Genomic DNA, 25,485 nt, shown 5'->3' with positions numbered 1-25,485 from the left:
GTTCAATCTCAAATGATCTGTTTTAATTGGCTGAGTATGTGGAAACATTTCAGCTTGGGATGAATCCAAAACAATAACCACTAACTTTTTTTTTTTTCCTGTTGGCTACTGAACCAAAAAAATCAATTATTCAAATGATTTCATTTTTTAACATTAGCTGCAGAGGATAAGATTGGTAAGATTCTGTGTTTGTTTGAATTGAAAAACCAATCTGAAATGTGAAGCTATGGATCAAAACAAAAGCAAGCTCAGAGAAGCTCCTAGGATAGAGAAGTGAAGATAGTTTACTCTTTTAGTTTTATTTCTTTCTTTCTGATACACCCAAATTCAATTTGAATTAATATCAGAGTCTCTTAAAAGTCAATATTATTTGGGACTTAGGGTTTCCTTTTGTCTTGTATAGAAATAAAACTACATCAGTTCTCAATAATGAAACTAGTCTTTTTAGGTGATGCACCTATTCTAGCTCTGGACAGTACTTATTAAATAATGTCAGCAGTAGGTTTAGATCCAAATTTTGTGGCAAATTTTTAAACTTCTGATTTGTCAGCATAGCTTTTTGGATTTGGGCTTCACATTTTAAGTCAGAATCAGACTTACAACTTCCATCCCGTGCAAGCTTTGGTAACTTCAGCTGCGATTTCCAGAACAGGCACAGCTATAGTTGTGAGGGAAGGTAAGATATAAGGTGGAGGAGGAGACAGGCTGAAGGAATGACAAACAATTTTTCATGCTTGTCTTACGATACTGTAGCACAGAATAGGAATGGAAGTGGCACTGTTAGAAACTATCCAACACAAATATGATTTAGGGAGTTGGATGAGAACTGAGAACTTTGGCTGTATTTTGTTGCAGAAAGGAGTCAGGCACATGATGGAAAGAACCAATGTTGCCTTTCCTGTAGAGCCAAGAGGAAGATGTGGTTTCTTGTGCCCCTTATGGTGCATTTTCTTCTGACATGGTTGATTCTCAGATCAAAAAAAAATAAAAATCCATTCTCCTTTGTCCAAGTATAGATTAAGTAATTGCAATTTGCTTGTCTGCTGCTGTAGTAAAGAGATGGAAATATATTGCTTAGGTGCTAGCTATGGATGTGTGCTTCCTTCTTTCTCCTCTTCTTCAAGCCCACCACTATCACAAGCTGTTACTTGATATGTTGACCATCCACATAAATGTGTACAAATACATTATTTTCCCTTACAATCTTAAGAACAGTGTTAAAAAGTTTAACTGCTAAATTCAGTTTAGTTTACGTGGAGTTCATCTGCCAAAACAAACTTGGCTTATATGAAGAAAAGAGTGAAGAATATGAAATAAAGATAACAGGTGATGTTTCACGTGGGCTGGATATATCTTCTTTATGTTAAGTCATCAGACGTAGTACAGTGGCTGCTTCTGATAAATCAACAGTATTATTATTTTTATAGATTTTATTTATTTATTTATTTATTTATTTAGTATACAGGAATTACAGATTTCATAATTGGATGCTGCACATCTTAGAAAAGCCTGTATTGAAAAATTAGCAGCCTTCCCATGAGATCGGTTTATGGCTGTCCCCAAGCCCATAATATGGCAGAAAGTCAGATCACACTCAGGTTTTCTCAATAGCAAGGAGGTATTGGGATGTCTCTTAAAGAAAACAAAACCTTATGCGCAAGTTCTGTGGAAAACAAGTGAGTCAATACCCACACTTTCTGGGAAACCTTTTATTAAAAAAAAAGTAAAAAGGAGAGATTAGTCAGCTAACAAGATCTTATTTGGAGAAATTTCATTTCTCTACAATATAATTGGGTCTTTGTGATGTTGAACATATTGAAATATTTGAACGTACTTCTAGTGCAAATATTTCCTCTCAGTGCTGGATCATGGCCTCATGCCCTTCACTGGCTTCATTGATGGTTTTGACACAGAGATGCAAATCTTTTGCAAGAGTTGGTTTCACATCATTAATTCCAACGTTGTATAGGCTTCATAGTCTTTCAGATGTGAGGTTCTGGAACTGCATTATCCACTTTCCATTTGCCTTCCCATTCCCATAATTTTGTTGCACAGAGGTGCTGCAACTAGAGGCCTGGGGACTGCGATTTCTCTTGCTCCTCTGAAAATAGCTGTTAGCTGATCCCCTCTTACGCTTTATTACAGGCTATTTACAAGCTAATTTACAGGAGAAAGATTGTATTAAGAGTTCGAGTGGTAGTTTTTCTCTGTTACCCAAACTCGTCTATTAGCTTCTTGCATGTAAATGGTTTTATTAAAAAAAAAAAAAAATAATAAATCTCTGGGAAAAAGCTGTGTTGAGTATCTGTGAAGATGTGTTTTTCTTCTCCTGTGAATAGTTAAACTGAGTTTATAATGGTAATGCCAATAACAATTGGGATATGAGCACAACATAATGACTTCCATTTGATTGTTGTACTCTGGTTTCAGTTGCCACTATTCTTCACTAGTATTAGTTGTACCTAGCATCCTTATTATTATTTCTGCAAAACATAACAATGATTGGAGTTGTAGAAGTGGACCACCAGCAACCTGTGCAGGTGGTCAGATCAGGATTAGAATACACTTTCAGGGTAATGTGGTTATACCAACTCATCAGCTTTTACTTGGTTATGATTTGCTCAGTACTAATTCCCAAAGTTTGCTGCCCTCAAATTACAAGATTAGTTTCCCTCTCTCTCTCTCTCTTTTTTTTTTTTTCCTTACAGTTGTGCTGCTCATTCAGATGAAGACTACCACTCTGCTTTATTTCCTATTTTCGTTGTTAAACAAAAGTAAGTTTATGACTAGGAGGCCAAACATGATGCAGCGGTAATAAATGTATGGGATATTTTTTTTTTTCAACACTTGCAATATCTTTAAGTGCTCTGGTGTTATTTTTTCACACACACCCAAAAAAGTAATAATAATTTGACAATTCAAGCATAACTTGTCCATCTTGTAAGTGGATTTTATTCTTAGTGAACAGAGAACAGAGTAACTTTCTAGCTTCATAGTTTCTCTAATATGAGACTGGTAGTATCTTGGAGGACAATCGGTATAAATAATCGCCTAATACTTTTAATTGAATTTGGACACTTTTTTTTTTTTTTTTTTCTAAAATCTTTGCCTCTTGCAGCAAACTTTTAATCCTGCATTAAAGTATAAAATGAATATAAATTTTGCTTTGAGTGAAATCACGCGGAACCAAATATAACCCTCCTGCCTACTAAAGTGAGTCCTGCAAAATATGGACAGTGGGATTTTGGTCAGAAAAATGGGAGATTAAGAATAGAACCAACATATTTTTGCAGAGGGAATAATTAGATTTTGTTGTTGTTGTTGTTGCTTTTGTTTGTGTGGGTGTTTAATTGCTCCGGATAAGGAAGCTGAAGTTGTTCTTTTTAATACTAATTTAATGAAACATCTTAATTTAGGAACCTTTGGGGCTTCTTTTGGTTGGCATTATACTCTGAATCACATTATCAAAAAAAGATGAGTGATATACAGTTGGTTAGTACCTATGCCTTGAAAATGGAAATGCAGTATTACATATGCATCTCTTGTGGTAAATGTTACATGAAAACTCAGTGTGACCTTGCACACATTGCAAGCAAATGAGAACGGTAATACTCTAGCAGACTTTTTAGTAAACTATATTTATTTATGTTCACACCTCAAAATGTAACTGTTGAAATTCTGGAAGGTGATATCCTTAAACTTTCCTGGATTTTTCTTATAAAAAATATATTGAAAAAATAATCTGACCATCCTGAGGCAGAGTCCGAATGTGTTAATCTAATGTGGCAGGATTGCTTGAAAAGTTAACCATTCGTCTGAATCATCACTTTCCACAATAATTCTGAACTCCATTGGCATTAACCATACATACAGCCTTTGAATACTTGGCTAACAGATCTAACAGATAGAACAGCTTTGAAGCTGGGATTAGGAATGTGAAAAAACACCCGAAAACCTAGTCATACATGGACATAGATCAAAGTCTACAATGGAACAAATATGCCTCTTTTGAGACTGGATTTCTATTTGGCTTTTACAAAAAGGTGTTGAAGAATCTGTTTTGTTTCCCTTGTCAACTCAGAATGAAAACTAGTTGAGTTTATGAAGAATAGCTTCATATTTGGTTACAATATAAAAATTACTTTTTCTTAAAATCACCAGTCTGTTTTTTAATAGTTTGAATTATCAAAGCTTATTTCATTTTTCTTAAAAAATACTTTTAAAAATGCTAATTGCTCTGGGCATCTGTTCAATTTTGTCACTGTGGGGACACTTCATATGAATTCCCTTTATATTATATTATGAAATATATTTATTAGTAGCATATATAAGGTTAGTAGTATTTAAAAGGATTCACTGTAGAGTGCAGCAAAGTGCAGCAGTTCTGTGGTTTACATTTTATGATGGCTTACAACTGCTTGTTGCATATTCTAACCATCTATTATGAATCATTTTTGCCTTTTGTAAATGCACTCAATGTAAAGTGTTACGTATTTATTTTTTAAAACTATGTTTTTTCTCCTATGTAACAGTTTGGAATCTTGTCTGAACTTTAAATTATCATTAAACTCAAAATAAATTTGAGTTTTAAATGGAAAGAAAATGCTGATGTTTAAAATACTCGAATTCTCCCATTTCTTTTACAAAACTACTTCATTACTTTTCTAAGACAGAAGTCACCAGGCAAACTGCAGTTCCGCCTATAGCCAAGTGGTGAGGAAGCATGTTGTAAGATGCAGATATCTGTGCTTAGGGCTGTCTTTGAAAGAATGTCTGGGTCCTAACATCCAAAATGAAATGTGTGTTAAGTTGAATTTATGAGAGCAGTTTAAAAGACATGTGTATATCATAATTCCCAGAAGCTTGTGAAGACAAACACAGTGAATCATTTGTGTTGATTTGACTATAAAATCACCTGCTTTTGTACCTGAAAACAGTCGTCAGTGACAGGTGGTGTTTCAGAGAAGACACATGCAATGGGCAGGGATGAGGCAGTCAAAGATGTATAGTGAATAGAGGAAGACATGAAAAGGCTACTGGGAGAAATAAGGCAGGAAAGGCATTTGCTAAATGGTTAAAGATCAGTTCATAGAGGGAAGCTGAAGATGAGGTGACTGCATGAGCAAATACAGAATCCAAATAAGATTGAGTCAACTGAGCTGACAAATATTGAGCTCCTTACAGCTGTACTTCATTTTCCTCCATCTGCTAACCAGAGAACAGGTATTACTTCATTTTATATATGGGGATCAGAGGCAGAGAGAGATTTATTTAAGGTCACCTGGGAAGTCTACAGCAGAACAGGGAACTAGACCAGAAATTTCTGAGTTCCAGACCAATATGCTAACTATGGGACAACTCATTTCCCCTCTGTGTGTTTCTACTGCCAAATTGCAGTGGATGAGCAGAAGTCCCCTTTGTTTATGTTTCTTTAAAACAAAGGTTCATTAAGACCAAATTCAATACATCACAAATACATTACCAAGATTACCATGAAATGTTTAATAAATCTCTAAATCCTAATGACAGGATTGGCTGGTGATGCAAATGAAAACGAGGTCACAAGATTCAGGAAAAAGACAAATAAGAGTTATCTGAAGAGATAAGTTAGGTTATTTTATGTTGCAAGAAAAAAAGAATTAATAAAACTATAAGAAGTTTTTCTGAACTGGGAAAAACATCTTTGTTTGATTGAATATACCAGAATAATTTAAAAGTTTATTTATTATGAAATCAATTTTTTTTGTTTGAATACTCTTGTCTCATCAAATCTCTGGGGCTTTTTACATAAAAGAAAACAATCTGCCAGTGTTAAAAATTTTACTCATTTCCCTCATTTCCCAGTTCTTTCTTAAATGTATCCTCTGAAAAGGATGTTGCTCAAGTCACTAGTGGAAAAGACCTGTGCTTTAAAAACAAAGAAAAAAACCTTTTTGCTGAGTGTTATGGATCCGTACTAGATTATAAATATTGTTTAACTGTTTCCAAGCACTGATCTTTGTTTTCAGAGAGACAGTGCATTCTGCACTTCAGCTTTGGGACAAATAACTCTGTGTTTATGTGTCTGTTTCTAGTCCTGAGACATAAGCTAGGTTATGATTTACACATGGTAGCTGCATAGCTACCAAGCTATCTTCTTTTTTTGCTAGGTACTTATATAATCCGGTTATCATCATATCTCTGCACCCTTTAAAAATGTTTTCTACCTTTTTCCTCATTTTAAATACAGCTTTTTTTTTTCTTTTTTTTCTTTTTTTTTTTTTTTTTTTTATCACAGGTTTAATATTCAGCAGCACAAAGGATAGAGAAATGGGTGAATATACTTCATCTCAGTACTGTATTGCACTTTTATGCAGTCATGACAACATGTGAATTTTATAAAATAAAAGTCTGAGTTTCTCTTGCCGCTCAAAAGAACATTAAGTGTTTGCTAAGGTCTATCAGGAAAATACAGACATAAAACTTCATTTACATGTTCCTTTCTATCCAACACAGCAAAATGGTGTGCCATTTTGAATCTATATTAGGAAGGGAAGGCACAGTATTTTTAATCATCTTTGGGACTAATGAGCTTGAGCAGGCAAAGAGTGTAGCTGTGGTGAGCCCCCAGAATAGGCTCTTTCATCTCCCCCCAAATGAAACTGGTTCATCCCTGACCTAACTGGACTGCAATCAGCTTCCTAGCAGCTGTATTTTCAGTTTGATTGAAGCTCACTCACTATTTTGCTTTCAGAAGCTCAGTAACTCATAAAAATTTATTTGTGTAAAAATACGTGTAAATTCTATTGTCTTCTCCCCCTAAGCCCAACAGTTTCTAACCATTTTTATTTAGTGGTACCAAGTGCTGATACTTAGGTTTCCTGAAGAAACAATCTCCTTTTCTTTAACCTTTCACCCATAGCACATGGTATATGGAGTGTGCTGTTTGTTTACTGCCTCTATGTTCCAAAATATTTCTGCATTCTTCCTGGTCCGTGTTACTCTTCAATTCAATAAAAGGCAATAGGATACCTTCTATCCTATTAGTGCAACCACTAGCTCTACTCTTTACTTCCTCATCTGTTTTACCTGGCAATGATTTTCTTGTCTTTGCCAGGCTTTTCGTTCCATATGCAATTCTTCTTCTTTTAATAATTGACAAATTTTATTAATAAGTAATTAATTATAAACTGTAAATTTAATATTTTCATTTAATAATATTAAATTTAATAATAATTTATTAATTAAATTTAATAATATTAAATATTAAATTATGTTTAATATTTAATTATAAGTTATTTTTCATATGTCCCCAAAGGGCATGTCACAGGGGAATAGTATCTGAAAGCTTTTCTCACAAATCCTTTGGGAAAGACAGGATGATGCATCAGGCCAACATATATACTGTTTTATCTTCTATCAGGTAAGTGGTAGTTATTCTAGGTCAGCTGTTTTTCCTTGTTTCCTTATCTACAATTTTGGTATTTGCACAATTTTTCTCTCTCAGCACTTTAACAAAGAATATGAATTCTAGCCTTGTGTCATCAATCTTCAAGAATAAAATAGGCTCCAATACTCAAATGTAATTTTTGAGTTTTCTGAGTTATATACATCATCTTGTGTTATATCAATCTTTCCAACAGTTTATAGAGCTGCTGTGTCTGTCAATAGTAGTCTTCTGCTGTGTTTAAAGGTGATAATTTTATTATCTGAGTGGGAATGTTGTTTCTTTGTCAGTGGGGTAAAAAAGGAAAAGCAAAAATATATCCAGTCTTGACCCTCCTTCTTATATCAGATCTTTCTGTAGATTGTTCAGGGCAAAAGAGGTGCTCATTGCAATGATTAATTATCAACTAAGATGCTGATGTAGTAGCACTTTTTTTAGTTGTGTTAGGAAATGTCATCTCATACAAGGGTTCTTATGTACAGCAGGAAAAGCTGTAAAACAACACTGGCTGCAAACAGGTTGGGCAGGAACTGAATACCTGCATTTTTGGTTGGAAAGCAAACTATCTTCCACTGATAATCTGTCTTGTGCTCTTTAGCTCTGTGAACTCCCATGCAGTGTATTGTAATTTGGCTTCTCAGAATTAGGGACAGAGTGGATGTGGGCACATACTGCAAACTTCACTTGATAGAAAGGTATGATTAAGCTTCCTGGAGTGGGGCTGGAAAAATAGTAGGATTTTTCAAGTATTTAAATGATTTCACTGCTTCATTGATATTAGTTATGATGAAAGTCAGGTCCTTTGTCTACTCAAGCACTTTTGAAAATTAGCCTCTCTTTTCTGCTAAGACTGGTATGGAGATTTTGTATCTTTTCTTTGGTGCTGTGATGTTGATGGATAAGTGGAGATTCTGCTCAGGTGTAATCAAAGTTAGACTGAGATCATGGCTAATCTTTCAGGATGTCCTAGTGCACAGGTTTCGGCTAAGTGGTGAATAGTCACTTTGGATTATCTCCTCCTAGAAGAACCAGTTTCATACATCAGGAGTCTAGCAATGATTTCCAGAGAATCTCACTAGAAAGCCATACTGCCACACAAGCAGTTTGAAGATGAGGTCTCAGTAGATGTGTTTTATATTTTGGACTTTAAAGAAACTTCTAGGGAAAAGAGGCTCTACTGAGGCTATCATTAAAGATTTTCTTCTCTAATCCCTTTTTGTTAAGGAACTTTTCCCTATCAGAAATAATTTCACAGGAGATACACTTCTCATTAACTCTTAGTAGAATTAGGTTCTCACTTGTGTACACAGAAAATTAATGGTAGAATGAGATAAACAAGGAAGAAAAACAACAGTAGCTCTTACTGCTGTTTCTCTGATCATCCAAGAAAACACATTTTTTATTAAAAAAGGTTTTGTTAAAAGCAAGACTATTTTGAGGCTTGTTGGGGAAATCTCTAAGAGGTATACATTATTTTAAAGCAATAATTTAACTTCCATAGGATTCAAGGAGCCATGCTAGATCCAGTGATGATGGTGAGCACTTCTGTAGGCAGGTGGTGATGAGAACCATTTAATATCTCTTGAAATAATATTTGAGGAATTGTTTCATGTGTCACCATTTCATTCTTAATACTATGGAGGGGAGAAATTTCTAAAGAAAAAAATCTAATTGGGTAGAGATGAATACAGTTGCCTGGTACCTGTTACTAGACTGTAACAATTCTGTAAATGGGAAGCACTCCCATTAATTCAGAAGCTGTCTCAATATCACTGAAATTGGATTGCAAGGAGGCAATATAGATATTTAAACCCAGAAACAAATGAACATGGGCCAGATGACCAATGGAAACTGCAATTTGTTAGTCTGCAGCCAAGGCAAAGCAATGGATGTAACTTCTTTCCCTGCAGAAGGGACAGAACCAGACAACTGTATTTAATCCAGAGGACCTCTAGTTCCATTGATAGAAGGTTTAAAAGTAACACATAAGCACCATTTTTATGTTTACAGAAACTCAAGTTTTGAAAAAGAGCAAAGGCAAGCACATTAAACATCTTTAACTTCTCAACTTATGGTAACCACCTCTCACATTTTTGGGATAAATTTAAACTTTGACTACACTTGATTAAAACTGTGGGCCTAAGCACAACAGAGATATGTTTGCATTCAGCTTTTTGTGAAGGAGACCTAAGACTGCCACATACTTTGGTAATCAAATGTTTATTACACAGTGGTGCAAGAATACCAGTTACTCACATGGAAGTCCTTTGGTTTTAACAAAAATACTGTCTGGCAGGCTATGCTGAATTGGTTCTGGCTGCAGAAGTTATAGCCTGCTACACTGTGAACTCCCATGGAGGTTAATTTTATTATCAGTAGAGAACACCAAAGACCATGCACTTTTTGACATTTAATCAAAATTTAGTGTAATAGGATGAGATGTACACTATTGTTGCTCAAAGCTCTTGGAAATACACTTTTTCAAATTCTGTAATGGTTCTCTGATGAGCACCTGGTTCATGATACATTGAATTTGATTCAAGTGTTTAGGTTCTTTGCAGTCTCTGGGCTAAGTCTCATCTGAAAACATGAGAAAAATTTGCATAAAGGAAAAAAAATGAGCAAGAAATATAAATTCGTAGCAGTGACTGGTTGCAGCAATATTAAGACTGTGTTAGAACTTTAATTCCTTCATTTCTGAGTGAATTACTCATTCAAATTCAGGACCACTGGAAATCAAAAACAACAACAACAACAAAAATCATACAGAAATTCAATTTCTGATGCAGATATGCTCCTGTCAACATTAAGCACATGGGAAAAATATGTAGTAGCATGAATCTGAGCTTGAGTTAATTACATTTCAGAATAATTGCAAATAGTATGATCTCATTTAGGTATAATCTTTCATGAAGACTTGCCATTTATAGTTTACTAAAGCAGGTAACATTGTTTACAATTTCCCCAACTATTTTTAGATAGATTTTCTGACCAGGAAGGATTTTTGGTATGCAGCTTCTTATATGTGATTTAAAAATTTTTCTTTTTCTTCTGAGCTTCACACTTGAACTCTCTCACTTTGCTAAGAAATTGTTTCTCAGTGTTATAATAGGCTTGGTAGCTTGCAGTTCTACTTTAATTTGGTCACCCAGGAGAATGTGAACTACTACATAAGTAGTATTTCAGCTTGCATGAATTTAGGATCTATGGAAACAGATGTGGGCCATTTTATAGCTAAATGCAATAGAGGTGTTGTAGGTACAGAGCCTGCACAGAATTGTGTTTCACTGTGAGCAGTCAAATCAAACAGGAACACGTGGTTCCCTTGCTTATATTATTCCTGATTTTCTCTTCCTGCAGTCTTCTGCCTTAAGAAATATTTCTAAGTATTCTTATACTGCAAAGCAAGTAGAGGAGTTTTCTTTTTCTAGTCATAAAAGAACATATTTAACAAATGTTCTCATTAATAAAGGAGGGTCAGAACTGTTTTTGGAACTGGTGGCAGAGTGAAACCTATCTGATGCTGGGAGAAGTGTTGGCTGAAGCCTGGGATAAAGCCAAGGAAAGGGTCATTTGAACTGCAGGGCTGGAACACTGTCTTTGGGGAAACCCTGGTCCAAAATCTAGCCAATAAAATCCTGCTGCAATCCTGTAATTTATCAGGGCACTGCAATCATAGACACCTCATTGTGTTATGTGTGAAAGTGTGAAAAACTGTGACAAAGTATTTGCTGCATTACTGAATCATTGTAATTAGACAGGACAAACCTAGTTATGAGTAGGATTTTCTAGAGGATAGACAATTAAATTCAAAGCAATTCAATATGCCAAGCATTTCTTGCCCTTAAAAATAAATAAATAAATAAATAAAGTGGAATGGAACATTTAAATGAGAAAATTTGGACAGATAGATGAATTTTATACAGACCATAAACTTTATTTTTCTTTGTTGATTTACTGCTTTACCTAAAGGAATGGTGTTATAAAATGGTAGTTGATATCCTGTATTGTGAAACTCAATTATTTCTGCAAGCATCACTTCATTGTCTACATCACACTTGAAAGGCTTAGCAAGGCTGAACTCCTTGCAAATGTTTCAACGAAGAAAGTACTGATTCTCTCTTTTACCTTCTGCACCAGCAAAACACTTGAGTACACTTCATCACCACATGAAATGAACAGTGATTTTCCTCTGTTTCAGGGAGGGAAGAATTGTGCAACAACAAATAACTTAGTGGCTTGGTTTACAAAACTTAAATAAGTGCTTAAATCAATTGTTATACTGTTGCATTGGAATATTCTATGTTCCAATCTCTTGTTTTTCTCTGAATCAGAGAGGCACTAATTCTGAGGAAATTGATTCTTTAACAGATCTTCATATTTTTAATATTTCTCCTTTTTTTTTTTTTTCTTTCTTTCCTATTTTCATTGTTAAAAATGCAGCAATTAACCTGAAAACGTGAGTCAGCTGTGTAATAGTGTGATGGTTTGTTAACAAGAGGGCTGTGCTGTCCACAAAACAAGCTTGTTACTACTTGGATGAATGCTGTGTTCTGTTGTGGGCATAGTTTATTAGAAAGTGCAGACTAATTTGCTGTTTGCAAAATATGATGAAGCAAGAACATGGACAGTATGCTTTGTGATCATTAGTTTTTTCTTAACTTTTTTTTTAAAAACTTTTTTTTTTCTTTCTGTCTGAATTCTTTTGCATGAGGGTTGTCCTATAACCAATTAGAAAAACTTCCCTCTCTTTTAGGATTCCATTACAATTTGGGTATTCTCAAGAAAGATAACAGATGTCTTACAGAGATAATAATAGCTCACAGATTCGGATGCATTGCATTCACAAATAAATGTGAGTATAATTAAATTACTATATTTTAGTTAACTATATTAGTTGACTATATTAGTTAAATTAGTTAAATAACTATTACTATATATACAGCAAAATAAGGCCTCAGTGATTTACCTCCAGTTAGTTATTCTATTGGCAGTATACCTCAGCAAAAAAAGGACAGAGAACTTGAGCAAAACTTTAAATACCACTCATTGTACACAGGCAATGAAAAATATCAGATCACCCTGAATTTCATCAAAGGATACTGGTAAGAAAGGATACTGTGCTCAGTGCTCTTACCAAACTCCGAGACACTTTGACCTATTCTTTCCTAATATTGTATATTGCTTATGATATGTACTGTGACATTTACTTCAGTTACTAGGGTTGCTGGGATATGCTGTTTTCACATTCACACTGTTAAAAGAAATACTTTCAAAATGAAACATGGAAATATGAGATTGGAATACTGCAATTTTTCCTGGACCTTTCACTCTGAAGGTGTCATGAAACACAGAGTGATTTAACACAGCCGTAGTTCTTTGTTTTAATTTTTTAAATTCAGGTATGGAATTTTTAAAAGTAATTATTGAACATAGGTCTGTATAAAGTATGATGTTATCGGTATTGGATATGCTGTCCCATATTAATTTGGGGCTTAATAGTACACAAAAAAACATAGCTTAATTAAATCAATACATTTGAAAAGTATAGCTGCTAAGGAAAAATATTACATGCACTATAGTTTATAAAATTGGTTATTTACTATTTATTTTGATACTCTCTCAGAAAAATGTACCAGTCTGGTAATCAGTCTAACAGAGTTCTATTGTTGTTGGTGACTTCTATATTTCAAACTGAACTCTGTTTACACTTGTGCACTGTGTATTTTACATTTAGGATGTAGTCGTTATTGTTTAATATGTAGATCCTTAAAAAATTAATAGTTTAGCATTAGAAAAATAGCAATGTTAAGTAAAAATCTAAGACACTCATCCTTTTTTGAAGCACTGAAAATTCTTGTCTTGTCTTTCATAGCTTGCTAGAATTTTTCCATAAAATGCAGTGGCATGAGTTACTGTCACAAATCATGCTGTTTTTCTATAAATGTTACCTAGACATTCTCTTATGAAGAAAAACCTATGCTTTCAAACCTTGCCTGCAACGACTCACTATTTTTTTTTCCTTTAACCACAAGAAGTTTTGGAGATTCAATACTATTTTGTTGATTATGAATAAATCTATTGTATATCAAATGGTCAAAGCCTAGATTTTGTTCTAGACCTTGCTGAATACGATAAATATGAGCTGGAGATCTGGCCTTTAATATGAAAACAATATAATGGAGAAAACAAAGCAAATAAAAACAAACTCTTAAAACTTGGTAAAGAAAAATTCTACTAAATAATCTTTGTGGTTGACCCAGGCTATCAGACTTGGCGATCCTGTTCAAGGTTGCATCAGTGCCCTTACCAGAACACTTCACAAGCAGTCACCTCTCACCTTTAGTGCATTCTTCTGATATTTTCCATTGTTCAATTTAGTCCAGATAGCACTGGCTATGTTTCCTTGGGATTCACCCTAAACAGTTTTTTTTCCTCTTTTTTTTTTTTTGGTGCTTATGCTTGTGTAGAAGATAATCACATGTCCTACTGAAATTTTCTTGGCCAAACCATGTTGATTATAGCGTTTCCTCAAAACTACGTTACTCATTCCAAACCTTTAATCATTTCATCTGTTTAATTCATTCCACACTATTGGTCATCTTTACGGTAGCAAGGTACAGCAATATACATTTTTCTAGCCACAGTGTCATTGGTGAGGAAACAGTAGCATATTTTCCTAGATAATTCCTCTACCAGTCAGCTTTTATTAGATATCATGGATGATCTTCAGAGGATTTCAGAAATGTGTGGATAATTAACTATGAAAGCTAACAAAAGATAGCTGCTAAGACAGACCCTTTTGAAAAAGAAATCAAAGAACTCTGAACTATTCAAAATGGAAACATGGAAATGCACTGGCAGCTTTTATTCCTTAAGTACAGCTCAAGTGCACTAAGACCTGATGTGTCAAGAGCTAGATGTTTGGCCTTCATCCTAAGGGCTAAGTACTTCTCAGAAGGGAATACATCTGACATCAGACTCGCCAATTACTTAATGTTCAAAATGAAAATAAAAGAATTAAAGCCATTACACTGGATGAGATGAAATGTTCTCTCATAGATGTTCTGATACTAGATCAGAGTTAGTCAAAGTTCTAGAGTAACTGTATAGACTTGTCCATGTTCAGCACTTTTCAAACTTGAATCAGGCTATGCAAAGGCTGTCTTGTTTTTGCTGCTGTGCTGCATAGTGCTAGTATTCATTTTGTACCTGTTTTTCCATTTCCTACATTTCTCATCTGTTTTACTTCTACTGGGTAAACAGCTTTATGTCTACTGCAGTTTCCCAGGCTAGAAAGCAGAGATCTCAATCATAATTTCTGGGTTTACCATTAACTATTTATGACCTCAGGCAATCAGAATGTTAAAATGCTACTAATTGCTTTGTTACTAATTAATGCAAAAATTAAAACCCTCCAAAATTTAGTATGTTTTAATTTGTGTGCATTTTACATTTCTAAGCACATTCAACTTTTCTTTCACTAGCTGTATGCCAGGTGTTTTCTCCTGTATGTGAATCTAATTCAGCCCATTTTAAAGTCAGTTGCTGTTCCTTGCATGTACAGATTAGTTTCTGAATTACTCTATCCTGAGTAAAAGCTGATCAAATTCAATCTTAAGCAGTCACAAGGTGAGGTTGATTTTTTTTTTTTTTTTTTTTTTTTTACAACCTGCAGTGTTACTAATGGAGTCACAAGCTGCAAGAGAAAACACAAAATTGTTTTGTCTTTAAACACCAGAAGTCAGACTAGTTCTTTTTGTGCTTGTGCTCATATATATACTGGGCCTCATATACATGTGGCTAGCCTCCAAGATCCTTTATGACTTCTGCACATGCTTCTTCTTTGAATATGCAATGCTAAACTTCCTGCGTAAGCACAAATATGTGGAGAGTGTGGTTGCAAAACTAATTGACAGATGTTTTGTCTCTACTACTGTGTCTTAAGATACACATGCACCCATCTGGTTATTAAATCCTTGCATCTGAGATTTGTTTGGTCAATCAAGTCATGCAGAAGTCTGTTACCAAAGTTGAATGCTTTCTTTGTTTCTCTAACAAATCCAGCCCTCTACTTTTCAACACACAAAGCCACAGAAAATCAGTGTACAGACATACAGTATATGTAATTCTTCTTTGTTCCCGTCCTTCATAATACACTCTCAAATCTTGATGGTCTGCTCCCTCTCCAAACACCATTTTTTCCTTCTCTCGTCTCTTCTCTGAAACTCTATAAATGCTATTACTGGAAATATCATTATCTTTCATTAGCTCACTGTTTATCAAACCCTGCTGTTTTCAAAATTGACTGGCTTATTGAGATTTCAGAGGTAAATTTTCTGCTTGGCTTATGTCTATATTTATACAGAGTCTATTAATTTAGTAAGAGCTGTATGGCCACATGGCTGTCCATCACGATGAAAATGAAATTTCTTCTAACTAAGGATATAAACTTGTTTGACACCTTTCTTTAGCACAGGCTTACTTGAAGTAAGCCAACACTGTGAGAATTACTTATAATAAAATTAGATCACTCTTAATTAAATATCTCCACAGAGAGACCTCTTCACATCATAACTGAGTGCTTTTCATTTTCGTTAAGATGAATCTATTTCTCCATCAAAAATTATTTTCTGCCAGGAAGTCTAACCACTTTCATTTAGTTGGAAACCTTGAGGCTGAGTTCCTGCTTACAGTTGTGGTTTGTTGTTGAGTCTAAATTTTAAAAAACACTCTTTGCTTTAAGATACTAGCAATTCTAGGGAAAACATTGCGGAAATACAAAGCCCTTTCTGAAATTAATTTTCCTTACCTTTTCCTTATTGCTTTACTTTAATTTCATTTTGTTTACTTTGGTATATATGAACCAAAATTTATTTCTCCTCACTTTTAGATAATAAAATACAGGGATAACTTTTTATCATTTGTCCATAGCAATCACAAGCTCCTGCATCTCTGTTGGTCTCTATCTGTGTTGGTACAGCTCAGGGAAGGAACTGTATCTCTGTGACGTAATATTTGGCCATTCTAAGACTGATTTTTGTGCTAATCAGGTTGCATTTATATTGCTTGTAATACAAAGCCCCTCTGAAGTTAATGGAATCCATCCAATTGCTTTTTAATGGAATTTGAATTTGTATTTGATGATATACTTAAAAATAACACTGAAGTATTTTTACTTAAAAATATGAAAAATTGTAAGAGGAGAATCTAGTATAGAAAATCAAAATGAAGTTGCCTACTTGCTAGTATATATTCTGGTTTAGGGAAATTTCATCCATAATTAAGAGCTCCTTTGAAATATTTTTCCATTTGTAGGAAGTGCACAATTTACAACACGTTGCAATAGAGCAACAGGATTATGAATATTCCACTACATGGTGTATGTTAAATAACAGCATCCAGACTTTACTGAGTTGATTTTATAACTGAAAGCACTTGGTAATATCTTTAATAAAAAGGCACAAAAATACTGCTGCATAATTCAACGAGAATTGCCTTGGTGAGTACGTACATTAGGTACAAGACCATATTTTTGGGGATCTTAACATCATTCTGTTTTCTTAAGGAAAGCAATGTTGTCTAAGTTTCTTTGACTAAAGCTTGCAGAAACTACAGAGCATTGCCAGGCTTGTGCTGCCAGGAAGCTCAGTGCTGTGCACTGTAAAGCAGATGGGTAATAATTACTTTTATAGATTCTTTTTTTTCCTGTTATTAAAATATAAATAACTTCTCTACCACTCAGAACATTTACACATTTGAATTTTGGAAGAAAGAGGATAAAAAAAATATCTAATGGCATAAAAATGTAAAGGTTACAATAGTGATTGATTTCAAGTAACTCTCTTCCATTATTTTTACCACCTTTTATAGAAATTTTCCTGTTATGATCTCAATTTTATTTTCTCTATCTGGAAAGTAACTTTAGAAGTGGATGACCATTTTCAGAAATGCTTGTTTCATACTGATTTATTTTAACCAACTATATTACTGCCTAAACAGTTAAAAAATAAAATAATAGAAAATTGGCAGTATTAGATTTGCAAATATTAGCATTTCCCATTTCAGAAATGAAAAACCATTAATTCATGGATAAATGATTACAATAATTCTTTAACTCTTTTCTATATATGGTGTGTTAAATGCTATTTCTGCCAAAAGTTTGACTTCTCTGTTTTTTGATGTGGAAGAAATGGTAACTTATGGTAGAGCACAAATACAAAGGTGAAAACAGTGGATACAAGATTCCAGGGTCACAAAGATGTAGAAGTTAGAAAATCTTAATAATCTAGGAAATATATGATTAGAAAAAGTAATTTAAATTATTAACCCATAGAACTCATTCGGTTTGTCACCTTTCACATCTGCAAATGCAAGGAAGTTGTATGCAACAAAAGAAAAGATGCTTTTGTTTTTGTTATTAAAGGCAGCTGTGTTCTGTTTCCTGAGACTTTTGATAATGGAGAGCTACTGATAATAATCTGACCATGGTTTTGTAACAGAACCAGAATCTGGAAAAGCATGCACGTTTTGCAAACAGCAGCATTAATTATGGGTTATTAAACGGAAAGGAAGAATTTCACTCAGTCATGGCTTTGATTGCCCTGTCAATATCTGCTCAGACTAAACAAGAGATCGCATTCTTCATTTCTCCATGAGTTATTAGTTTCAAATATCTTTTTATTCTTGTATGAATTACAATAGATACATCTGAAAATGAGAGCATTGTATTTCATCCTAATTGCCCGAGAGCTACACTTGTCCAGGGCCGGCATGGCATATTGGATGATGACACTCGACAGTGAGTCAAGTGCAAGGGCTGCTTTTATGTTTCTGGGAAGAAGATCGCTTCAGCCTCTTCTATCTGTTTATTTATGTAGATTGTAAACTCATCAGGAGCAAGGCCAGTTCTGTTACTATTATTACTGTCCTCAGAGTAAACTGGCTGTGAAGTAAGATTATTGTAAAGCTGACAATCTTTCTCCTGTTATCTGCATCCCTCTCATATATTCTTCGCCATACCCTTCAGCTTTTCCTAAACTAGCAATGAGTAACAAACTTTACATGGATTATTACGTAGGCTGCAATATACAAACTACTTCATGGGTAAGTTTGCGTGGAGCAGGATTAGGAATCCTATTATGACCTTCAGCTGTACTGTTTGCAGGGCTGAGGCTGCTAAAATCTCTGCCAAATTGCTGCAGGCTACTGAACCTGCCTAGCAGTAGGTGTTGAGATTCTTCTTCCACCCTTCTGCCAGAGTTAATGGTCCACTCTTCTGATAAATAGTAAGAAAAATAGGATATGAGTCCTTCTCTATGGTGGACTGGGGAGATATTTCACCAATAGCACGAACCTAATTAGCTCTTTTGAAGGAAAAACAAAACAAAACAAACAAACAAACACACTCAAGTGTTTTTTTCATAAGTTCTCATCAGTAAACAATGAGTAAATCACCCCTGTTAGGGATAGAATTGGCTCTTGGAGAAGCAGAAAAATGAATCCAGCCCTCCAGGTAATGAAATTTTAATTTCTGTGGTATGTTGGGTAGGTATCCATTATAGTTTGTCAGTGGAGAAAATTTTTCAAAGAAAAATGATTTACAATTCCCCCTTTTAAAAAATAAAATGACGTAGTGAAATAGTATCTCAAACATGATTTGCTTCTCTCCTTAACTAACTTTTAAATTAGAAGTTTGCTGGATTAGTAACTGATTTCTTGAATTACTTTTATCGATGATATCACCCTTTACCATATGCCTGAGATGAAAACTTGTTCCATTTAAAAAGAATTTCACCTTTCATCTGAGCCACAATTAAAATTACTATGTAGACCACATCTCCCAAACAAAGGTATTTAGAATCACATGTAGAAAGAGGTTAAAGTTTCTGTAAAGCAGCTGATCATAACTATGCATTTAGTGTGTGGTGTTTTAAATCTGCAACTATTGAAATTTTGAGAGAATGTGATCTTTTCAAACTCTTTCTTCTGAAACTGATAAAGTCTGAAGATATAGTTCTCTATCTGTTGCCTAGACCAAAGACTACATGTATATGGTAGGTAATATAACACGACTACTAGACCTCTTCAAGAACTCAATGAACTGTGCATCATTTATTTTAAGTAATTTAATTCTTTGAAGTCACTATGGAAATTCTGTTCACAACTCATAGCGTAATGAGTTAGTTTCAAAATATTCTTTAAAAGTGTTTAAGCCGTCAAAACTTCACCTATTACATCCTTAAACATGTGTGCAAGCAAAAAAAATCAAATAAATAGAACCACAAAACTGGAAGGCATAAAACAGGCATACCCCTAATGAGATTTTTTCATGTAAGGGACTTATTTTGACCATTATGTCACGTGGCGTAAATACAATAGGTTAGGACAATTCGAAGGAAATGATTTCTTTATTTCATTTGACCTGAGCAGAATGATTGAAAAGAATAGTTGATGAAAGATTTCTTCTGACTTGGTTTTGTATTGTCTCCATTCTGGAAAAAGGAAGAGGAGAAAAGGAGTTAATATGGCTCAGTATTTAGTATCATTTTGTAGATTGTTTGTTCTTATGTGTCAGAATATTAAAGAGGTGACTCATAAGAGAGAACATTTTGTCCCACATATTCAAAATGAACAAAAGAATATTATGCTGTTGTTGTTATGAGTAGAACAGTACTTCAAGTCTTGATTAAGCCCCAGCCTGAACAGGCAAGATTCATGTCAGCAGTGGTGATGTGTCTGTCCTCTGGCCATGTAAGGATCTGGGTCTGTGGTAGAACAAAAAATAGATACTCCATATAATCATAAAGGAGACATCCTTTGATTATGAACTCTGAAACATCATATTAGACTTTAAAAAATACCTTTTTTTATTGGTAAATCTAGTATTGATGAAAGCCAGCCAAATGCATACTACCTTCCCAGAATTTCTTGAAGGGAATGCTTCTGAAATCACTGATTTATAGGAAGAACACTCTCAGATTATTCTGTAGTCCATTTTTGGAAAGTAGTTAAAAAATGTTTCAGTGACACACCTACTAAATAATCCCCCTCCTGTTATTCTACTCCTCTTGCCTCATTTCTAAGGGGAAGGCTTCTACAAAGTATAAAAAAAAGCATAAAAATATATGGAAGAAATAACTGAACTATGCCCACAAAGATTTGCACCATCTCCTGTGCATGCTTTGTTCTGATATAATAGAAGAAAAAAAGTGTCAAGAAAGTACTAGATACAAAATGTTTGCAAAAGAAGAAGAAAAAAGAGGAATTATCGTTCTCCAGTTCTTCCAGTTCTAACCAAGTTAGGTACTGTCTGTAGTAATCAAATAATTTTAGAGTGACAATATGTGATTAAGATGAAAGTCTGTCTCTAACTGGGAAAAAAAGTAAATCAATAAAGTGATGTAATGAAAGGTTTTAGCAGACAATTACATTATTTAGTATTGACTAGCATGATCTTGTTGGTGAATCATTTGACCAATAACTAGCATCTTCATTTATGTGTTTATATAAACATTACTAAGAACAAATGTAAGAAAGTATAGAATCAGTTATTATTAATAGTATTATTTTTTTGTATTGCATATTCTGGCATATCACAACTATCCTGTCTTAGGCTGGAAACTTCTGGGTTCAGTTATTTTTTTTTTCCACTTGAAGTTTTGTCTGGATGTTGGATGCTTTTGTCTCCTGGATGATGGATGCTTGAGCTCTGTGCTCCTGTGTTAACGTGGTTTGGCTGTGATGACATGGTCAAATTCATCTCTTTCAGAAACTTAGCTCGTGTTTTTGGTCTACTCATCAACCAATTGCTTTGCAGGTCTTTTGGTATCTCAGTAACAATCTGTTTATTTGGTATCAATAGACCCTTCTGTCATTTGATTGCCAAGCTCTTTGGCTAAGGGAGTGGCTCTGAATGGACTTCTTGGCTACTTCTTGTGACAGGATCAAGATCTACATTAAGAGAGAAAATCTGTCTTTGCTTTTCCTAACAAAAAGAACCACAATGCAGATATGGTCCCAAACTACCAAACCTCTCTCCCCTGCCCCACTCTCATCAAACTTCACTAGGGAACTGATATTTCCTCTTTGTTCTGTCTACAGCAACTTTTACCTCATTTGCCAAGGGACATGTCTCATTATCAAGAAGAAAAGAATTGAACTTCCTTGATGATAAGGATGTTTAGAAAACAATAGTATCCAAAGTTGTACTTCCAGTAAGAGCAAACAGTCCCATTTTAGATATCAGCAGGTGGAAATCTCAGCAGAAGGATGCATATTTGTTGTTATGATTCCTGATGACGTTTCTTGTTTTTACTCCATTCCGATAGTGAATGCCTGCTGGCATGTTGGTGTTCTTAACCTCCTTGAATGATTTAGGTCTTGTTACAAAACACTGTTAATTTATATTTAACTACCTGAGAATTTCCTCCTTTAACCGCATTGGACAGTACACCAATTCAGGCAATACTTTGGCCATAATTTGTGACTACTTTATGAACTACTTGATGGTGAAGCATAAAGGTCAGGATGGCATTTATCTGAACGGCAAAGCCATGGCTGTTCTTTTCAGCACATTCTGATAAACCGTACTTTTAAAAAATAGAAATGTTTTAACATATTTTAAAATGAGTATTTTGAATATGCCACAATTCTGGGAGTATGCATTTTATCCGCTTTTCTAAAAAATCAAGCAGACCTAGCATCCCAAGACCACATTTTTAAAGAGAAATATTACAACTTCCATTATGTACTTCATGTAGCTATATGGTCTAACTACACACCAATATGATAGTGTACGTGAAATATGTTGTTACAAAATATATATTTTCTACCTTGGGTAGAAATTCTGCAATTTTGTCTTAACATTATAAAGCCAGGACATTAATCAGAAATTATGCCTAATTTTGAACAGGTATGGAACAGTTACACAGTGATTTTTAGAAAGCTTTATTTGTTAAATTTATACATACATATATATATATATATATACCCTTTATTGTGCACTTGTTGCCGTTTTACTATGTACATTATTACTTTCAATGTATCTGACCTCATTTTCTGCCTCTATTTTCAAGGCATAATTTATAATTAACTTCTAATGCAAAATCAGTGTTCATTGATTGTAAGTGTTTCATGGAATAGTACTGTGAATTTTTCTTCACTTGTATGTGACTTAAAATCAATGCCTTTGAAAATCTGCTGTAAGACCTAGTTAACACTCCCCTCAAACAGACATGTAGATTATTGCTCATTTTCTAATACTAAGAATACTAAATATTACTACTAAAAGTACAACAAGAACTAGTAACACTTTTGTTTAAGAAATGACTCAGACTTGTAGGACTGCAATTTTCACTCCCACATTTATAATGTCTGCTTATTAATAACTTTCGAACAGAGCAAAATTCTAGTAGTAGGAAATGGAGAAAGCTGATCCTCAGTCAGTATGAAAAGCTTAGTTCTGCTGGTGTCATTATTAGTTCTCAGTCTTCCAGCACTCTCCAAAGTCAACACCCTACCAATCCATAACCCCACAAGGCACCTAATTATCACAGAAGCCATTATTTCACTTATTCTCATGCCAGAAGCTCAGAAATGTTTATGGGGGGCACATGTCCTGCATTAATGTCCTGCTCTGGTCAATGTAATGTTATCACCTAACTGTTACAGATGCTTAATAATGCCTGTGGCCATTTCTCCTCCTCAGGCTGTACAGAAGCTGGAGCAATCTCCAGTGCCTGTTGTCTGAAAAATAATAATAAAAAAAAAATGGGTAGTTTATATACTTGCTTTCCCAACACTGATTCTTATCCTCCTTCACCATCTCTGCAGCAACTGAAATTTCACTCTGCCTCCTTTTGGCAGACCAGAGCTTTAGAGCTTTTTGGGGGATGAACTATCCAAGTCTTTTTTTTTTTTTTTTTTTTTTTTTTTTTTTCCCCCCCTTACTCTAACCACAATTTTAGCAGCATGCTGAAACATCTGTCTTGAGGTTTTTCTGCTCTTTTCTTTGGCTTGATAATGGTGTTTTAATTTCTGGCTCCCAAAGTCTTGAAGTACCAGCTTCATTGCTTCCCTTCAAATGGAGTTGCCCCACATTTTAGGAGATGAGTGAAGAAATCTGGCTAGGAAAGAAAGGCATGGTGCAAACTGTTTGTAGTATGAAATCTCCATCTCTATTTCTGTCTGGAGGAGGAAACATAAAATAAACTATTTTCCTCTGAAATGTAATGTCAATAAATTGCTTTGAGATGTTTTTATATTTTATTGCGATCTTAAAAAAAAAAAAAAAAAAAAGAGCTTCTGGGAATTTATAGGTCTCAAACAGAACAATTTTTTTTTCTTTTTTTTCTTTTTGCTTGTTGCATGATAAGATGCCAAAATGTACAGGCATATTCAGGGAGAAGGTCACTGAATAGTGCTTTTAACTATTTTTGTATGTGACTTAAGGTACAATTTGAAAGAATGTTTTTAGTTGGCCTGTATTACCTCAGTGGTGAATTAGGCAGAGGCAAACTGTATCCATAGTATTCAAGGCATGAAGGAAAGCAAAACTTTAACATGTTTGTGACTTGTCGTTTTTAAACAATTGCTTTGTGGAGCTAGCAGTAGTACAAATCAAGGCTCTGTCTTAATGTAAGCAGATACATATTTTCCATCATTCTTACTCATGAAATATTCTGTAATATATTACAATTCGATTTTATATTTTGACTTTAATTTTATATTTTGGTTTATTTCTGTAGTAAGAGTTTTCAATAAAGATTCCCATTCAGGCCTGCTTGGTAATTCTGGACATGGATAGATGAAAGAGAACTTAGAAGTCATCTGTAACTTCAAGCTGAGTATGTGATGTGAAACCAAGAACCCTTGGATCTTGTTCGTCACTAACTCCTCATCTGGCCATGTTGATGTCATATTGCACCAGTGGAGAAATGCCCCCAGGAACACTGTCAGCTCTGCGTGATCTGGTGGGTGTGAGGGCCGTGTGTTTTGTGATGTGCACATCTGCATCCCATGGCCGACTTCCCGGGGGCTGCCCCCTCCTGAGCTCCCTGTGCACCGGTTAAAGGGATGGTTGGGAAGAACTGTGTGGAAAGTGAAGGGACACCTCACTGGTAACAGAAGTCGGTTGCCCCATGAGCTGTTGCTGCTGTGGCTGCAGCACTGCTGGCAACACCTCCTGTGGTGATCTTGCCGCGTGGCCTCGTCCCCTGGTGCTGTGACATAACAAGGCAGCCCGGTCCCCGTCACCGGAGCCCTCTCTGCAGCGGGGCACTGCGAGGCAGCACCTGCTCCGTGCTGGCTGGCGCAGGAGGGCCGCTCTCCTCCATCTGCCCTGCTCCGACCTGGGGGCCGGTCGCAGCCTCACAGGGGTGAGGCCTGAGCCGAGGGGCTCCCGGTGCCCGGACGAGAGCAGGGGCTGCCAGAGCAGCCCAGAGGGGCTGGGAAACTGCAACCCTGAGCTGCTGGGAGGAAGGGAAGGAGGGAAAGGAGGCCGGGAGGGGAGGCGGAGGGAGGGCGGGAGGCGGGCGGCGCCGGGCGGGCGGCGGCGGCGGCGGCGGGCCGGGGGGCACCGCGCTGCTCCGCCGAGCCTCTGCCGGCACCAAGGAACGGAGGTGAGGGGCGGCAGCACCGGCACCGAGACTGGGACCGGGACCGGGATCGGCACCGGGATCGTCTGGGAGCGGTGCGCAGCAGTCGGTGTCGGGGACGGCGGGGAGGCGGTGTCGGTGTCCGGGGCTGCCTGTGGCGCTGGTGCCCGGCGTGGTGGGCTCGCCCCGCCCGGGGGCGCCGCGCACTTAAGGCGCTGCTGGGGGCGAAGGGGCGCTGCGGTGGGAGCAGCCCTTCCACGTGCTCGGGAGGCTCGCTGTTACCGCTGTCATTGCTGTCATTCTGTCACCTCTGTCAGCGCTGTCGCCACGCTGGCAGGGCGCTGCGGGGAGGTAGGCGAGGAAGGCGCTGGGCTGGGGGGTTGCCGGCTGCACCCCCCTTGAGCAGCCTTTAACGCCGGAGACGCGGGTGGCGTGGGCTTAGCCGGCTTCGTCGGACTGGCT

The 25,485-nt window shown here is 36.0% G+C and overlaps 1 protein-coding gene across 19 annotated transcripts in view; it reads left to right on the top strand.

Moving 5' to 3' along the window:
• Positions 1–25,485, top strand: part of PTGFR (prostaglandin F receptor) — a 102,943-nt gene that overhangs the window by 58,114 nt on the left and 19,344 nt on the right. For 5 of the 19 annotated variants that reach the window (XM_072041638.1, XM_038183105.2, XM_072041637.1 and 2 more), the window contains one exon: positions 24,175–24,399. The exons of 4 other annotated variants lie outside the window; for them this stretch is intronic. The gene's annotated coding sequence lies outside the window, so the exon portion shown is untranslated. Of the gene's footprint in view, positions 1–11,981; positions 12,057–12,182; positions 12,282–24,174; positions 24,400–24,461; positions 24,805–24,918; positions 25,119–25,138; positions 25,375–25,485 lie in introns of those variants that run through there. 10 more of the 19 variants (XM_027463065.3, XM_027463056.3, XM_038183100.2 and 7 more) reach the window with 6 other exon arrangements.

This window comes from Anas platyrhynchos, chromosome 8 (assembly GCF_047663525.1).
Source record: "Anas platyrhynchos isolate ZD024472 breed Pekin duck chromosome 8, IASCAAS_PekinDuck_T2T, whole genome shotgun sequence".
NCBI classification, from domain to species: domain Eukaryota; kingdom Metazoa; phylum Chordata; class Aves; order Anseriformes; family Anatidae; genus Anas; species Anas platyrhynchos.
Note: the sequence above shows the minus strand (reverse complement) of the source record. Positions and strands in the feature narration are given on the sequence as shown.